The sequence below is a fragment of the Pinus tabuliformis genome, chromosome 3_2, assembly GCF_031772625.1.
Source record: "Pinus tabuliformis cultivar Carrire ecotype Pingquan chromosome 3_2, CPIR1, whole genome shotgun sequence".
NCBI lineage: Eukaryota > Viridiplantae > Streptophyta > Pinopsida > Pinales > Pinaceae > Pinus > Pinus tabuliformis.
Window position 1 is genome coordinate 467,783,231 of NC_142302.1, and position 5,688 is coordinate 467,788,918.

The 5,688-nt window shown below is 40.8% G+C and overlaps 1 long non-coding RNA gene and 1 pseudogene across 1 annotated transcript; both read right to left on the reverse strand.

The window, feature by feature from the left end:
• Positions 1 to 1,634: 1,634 nt before the first annotated feature.
• LOC149181308 (beta-1,6-galactosyltransferase GALT31A pseudogene) lies at positions 1,635 to 2,392 on the reverse strand (annotated as a pseudogene).
• Positions 2,393 to 3,106: 714 nt separating this feature from the next.
• Positions 3,107 to 4,353, reverse strand: LOC149181309 (uncharacterized). Its single transcript, XR_016257534.1, has 5 exons — positions 4,302 to 4,353; positions 3,884 to 3,952; positions 3,634 to 3,699; positions 3,283 to 3,519; positions 3,107 to 3,171 (listed from the first exon to the last, which is right to left on the reverse strand). It is a non-coding gene; the product is annotated as an uncharacterized LOC149181309 (long non-coding RNA).
• Between the last annotated feature and the right edge of the window lie 1,335 nt (positions 4,354 to 5,688).

The following is a 5,688-nucleotide window of genomic DNA, read 5'->3' on the forward strand; positions in this document are numbered from 1 at the left end:
CAATTAGGTGATCGATCTGACATGGGGAGAAAATAGCATATGGAATGATGGATGTGGCGGCAGTAGTAAATGCGAAATCAGGTGGCTGTGGCTAGTAGTGATTTACGTATGAGAGTTGTGATCGAATACAGGAAATGGAATAGCACTAATCTAATGCTTATCTGACTAATCAAGTATGGATATCACATTACTCACCACTCTTTATCCCGAAACAATTGAACGGGCATGGCCTAGTTCTCTGACATCAGCAGCACCTGGCTGGCTTTGGCGAGCTCCTATAGTAACGTCTTGAGCGGACTGGGGCTGCTAGGTCAACAACGTATCCATGCAAGTAGAGCAAGTAGAGTATGGCAAGTAGAGAGGTTGTAGTAGGTCCAGTTGGCTGATGGCAATGACAACTTCTATATGCCGATATTCTCTATGTATGATTTATATGGTTCAAATGGATTAGCATTGCCCAGCTCTGGCATTGGCACTTGGCTCTGTAGTGGATGGAGACTTCAGATTTCATAGGCCTTGTCAGCTATGGAAGTGGGCCTTGATGAGTTTAGAGAGAAAGTTTCTATGCCTGTATAGTATTTTAAAACGTCTTTATGCCAACTCATATAGTAACACTTAGATATGCAACATCTAGGGCCTGGAATCTAATGGCCAGGGCAAAACTTAGATATGGCAACATCATATTATGTTCAAACGTATATATATATGAATCCAATGGTTACAATGGACTTTGTCAATGTTTCTATGGTGACATCATATATTGATGGCTTTACTGTCTCTGGCATCAAATCTAGATCTAGGTCTAGGGAGGAGCGAGCCTCCATAGTTCCAGGTCCAATAGGCCCCATAGTAGCAAGTCGAAATAGGCTTTCACCACAGGTTTAGCTTTAACTCCAAGTTTCACTAATTAGTTAGAACCAACTGTGTTACAAGGCGGCACACGGCAAAGGCAGAGTGAGTGCATGCATGGGCTTTAGACTCTACGGCTTTAGCAGAAAGGTAGGGCACCTTATATTAGCATAGTTTCATGTGCCAATCAATGGACCACTGGCAATAGACAAGGTCAACTTTTATAGTACGGCATCATATAGTGACACATAGAGTGGATATGGCACATCATATATGAACCAAGTAGAGATGCAAGTTCAAGTGTCACGGAGAGCTCTCTCTGGAGACCCGGTTTCAGCAGAGCCAGTTAGAGATAGCGACATCATATATGAACACATTGTAGTAGATATGGCTGCGTAGAGGTCTGCAGGTAAGGTGAGGTGTTTAATAGATCATCTTATCCTATTTCAAGTGGGAAATTGAAACTTAGATATACCAGTATAAATTGCCTTGGTACAATGAGAAAACGTAACGTAGTTTCTAGTCATCAACATATTTTGGAGAGGCCTGAATGAAGGCTATGAATTTCAATTAGATTAGCAAAGAGTTTTGACCTTAAGGTTCAAGGTTGGCTACTTAATAGCAGCTGCATTTTCTGTCATAAACAATATACAACACATATGAAGGAAACCCTCCTATGAAAATTTCAACACCTTCAAAAAGCTGTAAAACTTCAAAGAAAAATTGAGCAGACAATGACGTTCTGCTAGTGAAAAATATCTCGAGTGGAGAAGGCAGGGCCACACTCACGAATTTATAGATATGTACGTAGCCAGATCTTTTGAAATAACATAAATCTGACCAGTAGCATGTCTGAAGTATCTATTACCCTCTTCACCAAACTTCCAATATTCTGGCTCATGATACTTGACACCTATGAAAGAACACAAATTATTCTTATTAGCACATTTTCCTAAATGTAAGACAGTAAATATTAGAAAACTGCGAGAACCAAGGTTTTGTATTGCAACAGGCACATGAAAATCCTCAACAGGCAGCCTTAAAAGAACACCTCAGTTTAAACTTCAAACTCCACAGCAGTCTACACATGATCCAAAATACTACCAGGTGTAACAATGTGTCCAATAATGAATCTAATAACAATGCCTTTCTTCTCCTCCAACTGCTTCAGTTTGGATCCTGTGAGGAACAAAAGGTCCAATTATCAAAATCAACGGATATCTAGAAAAGCTACAGACAACAGAATATCCCTGCCCTAGGTTCATACACGCTCATGAGAACTATTTTTGCAATTAAAAGCATTTATTATTTATTAACCAGATTTCAAAACCTAAAAATTTATTAGCAATAACTGATATGGACCTTGTGGCATCCAGGTTTCTCGAACAGAGTCCCGCTGCTTTCTACTGCTAAAAGCTGTATTGATTCCAATCACAACAAATGCCTTCTGGCGTACCTCAGGGCCTTGTCCATCAGGCTTCTCAAGAACAGGTGACCCATTGAGGTTGGCTGATTTTTCAGTCCGAGCAACTGCTAATTCCATTTCAAGAGAAGAAATTGTTTTGTCTAACGATCTGGAGACAAGAATTTGCAAGCTCAAATGAAGGGTTTCAATTTTGTTGTCAAAAAAGTGCACACAAACAAAGACCAAATCCAAATTTTATACAATAACAAGAAATCCTGTGCCATCGATGCCTAAACCATAGAAAGATAAAGCCACCTCAGTGTCAAGGGCATTTGATAACTACAACTGACTACCCTATGAACTGCTAAATACGTATGATGAATTAGCAAAATACTAGGCAATGTAGCTGAAATAGGCAATATTTAGGGTAGTGATCATGAATGACAACCGACATAAGTTAAGCCATAAATCGAAAGAGAACAATGAAAGCCGCTGCCTGTTACCTCGAAACAACACAATCATCATAGGCATCCATGAATGACTTCGTTCAAATTAAGGGTGCTAGAATAGTCACATAAACAGGTAGAACAAGGTCTTTAAAACTGCTCACTCAATGGCATAGATAAGATAGGGAGCGAACACGGCACTTGCGATGACAACCATTGGAAGAACTGTGGATCCTAACATGGAAGAGGGCCAGCAAAGCCATTTTACAGAAGAATATACAAAATTTCAGAAGCACAGGTGGAACACAGGAGAAAGTCAAGTTTCTAACTGCAAGGACTTTGTTCAGATTGAAGGTGATATGACAAAAATATAAACAGGTCGAAAAAAGTAATTGCTACTACTTACTGAATGGCTTGATGTGTCTTGGCAACTTCCCCCATTATATCTCTGCTTTCGCCATTTTCGACTTTCTAATGAAATGCACACAATATAACTTATTATAATAAGTCGTATGAAGTATACCTTAAATTCTTAACACTTTCAACATCTTAACCTACAAATATTCCTGCTTAAATACTTACAGATCTTCCTGCTTTAATACTTGCATGCTTGTCTTCACAATCTTGAGAAAGAACTTGCAATTCCCGTTTGTGCGTGGGATCAACGTCATCGTACGTCTCAGGATTGCTCCACATTCTGTTAGTAAAGAGCATACCGATGCAGAAACTCGCAACGCAGAGGAGCACTCCAAACTTTCCCCTGCCAACGAGCCTAAGCCTAAGCCTAAGCCCGTTTTCTTGTCGGTTTGCATTTCAACTCTGTAAACAAAAAAGGCATTAGGAGCCAGCAATGGTTTGAGCTCCACAAAATAGAAAAACGGTAAAACTTGAATTGGCATCTAAAGAAACGGGAAAGGAGGCCGGAGTTCGCACCATTCTGCTGTCAAAAGGCAGTCTTCATACAATTGCCGCCAAAGTCAGACTTTTAGCACAGGAGTCCTGGATCAGATGATGTCAAAGATTCACGATTCAATACAAATTATAGCCAGTTCAACCATAAATACGAAAGAAATCGTCGAAGCGCATTAAGAATTTAATGTCATTCTAGCTTCCAACGACCTTACAAATTTGCTATACTGCAAATAAAACTGGTTTCAAATACGTAGGGTGTATTGCAATTTACCACAGCAGGGCAAGGCACCTGTGTGCTGTCAAATGCTTCATCTGTAATTCCATTTCCAACCAGATAACCCTGAAAAACTAGCCATGCAAGAAGTCAGTAGGCCTGAATGAAGCCTATGAATTTCAATTAGATTAGCAAAGAGACTGGACGTAGTAATAAACAGGCTAGTAATAAAAAGAAAAAACGAATAATTAAAAGTTATATAAAAAATTATTAAATAAAATAATATGACAATTAGAATATATAAATATATAAAAGTCGCCACAGCTGGACCGCTGGACTTCATGCTACCGCATGGATACCAAGTGTCGCGTTACCTGCACCCTAAGATCGCCATGATCGAGCGACGAAGCTGGAATACGTTGTAAGTAAAGATAAGAAATCAAAGAACCATCCAGTATATGCCGTATAGGAATACCTGGGATGTTTCAGCCTGTGTGTTGATCCTGACGGTACAGAAAAACCAGAGACATATCAATTTGTGGTGACTCAACCAATTCCCCCATATCTTCCTCTTCTTCCTGTTCTGGGTTCATCCAAGTCCCGACGGAAAATCCCAATGGCACAATTCATGCAGTGAATGAATGGCTTCTGTGCGCAGCGGGTGAACCACTTTCTGTGTGCAGTGGGTGAACCACTTGAGTTAATGGCTTATTTGAATGGCTTCGTGCAGTTAATGACTTGGGAGTAGGTAGGTGATGTTGTGAATGGCTTGCTTTCTTTGCGCTGTTAGACAACAAATTCTATGCCTTCAGAGAAGAGCAGAGAGATCTAGGACTCTCTAATGGCAACCGTTTAAGATTAAACATCCTATTGACATGAGGTAAGACTGATATTGACAACTTGACATTTGACCGCATAAAATATGGTGTTATTGTGCAGGGATTTCTTAACTACATGAAGATCTTGCCGTCAAAGAGGAGGGATTTCTTAACTACATGAAGATCTTGCAATCCTAACAATCCTCCATGATATCAGTGTCGTCATCAAGCCTTCTAGGTAAGTTTTTCATATGCCCTTTATTCCTAGAAAGATCTATTTCAAAAGCAGCAAGCAACTCCACTAATATGAAATCCTGTCTGAAAGAAGGTGAAGATACAGGGCTCCGCTACCAGATCTAGTTCTTCTAGCAGGTGAAAAAGTAACTAAAGTAAAGGGGTAGTTCATAGAGGCCGCCATACCTGAAAGCAACTCTCGTGAGCTAGACAGAAAGCTACTACCAGAGCTAGCCCAACCACTGGTTCAAATACAACTGATTCCGAATCAATAGGCTTTCGAACTAAAGGATCCGTCTCCGGGCGAGGTGATAGCAAAGAAAGCATTGGTTTTCATTCAATCTCCACCGCAGCGACAGGACCAGGTTCAGGTTATACGGATCCAGAGCTACCAGCATCATATTGAGATCGAGCAGTTCCACCGCCTTACCCCGACAATTGTTCAACCATCGCATGCACCAGCTGCCAATGCACAACCTTGTAACAGGGAACACGAAACCTTAAGAAACCTTCGCATACCCCGACAGATAATAGGAATCGAAGTAATGTTAACATTAAAACCAGACCGGTGACGGTTAGCGAAAATGCACCGGGCTTATTGCTTTTAAGCTATGCTCGAGCCTCTTCCGCCTCGGGAAGAGGCCAAATAAGATCGCGAAGCCTGAGGTGCGAATGAAACTTAGCTTAGGTCGGCATATCCCCGCACACAACATTTCCAAACTTTAGGATAACAACCGAATAACACCTAAGAACTAATGCTATCTCCGTCCGGAACGATTACTATAGTCCCTGCCGGATGCCAGATGGCAG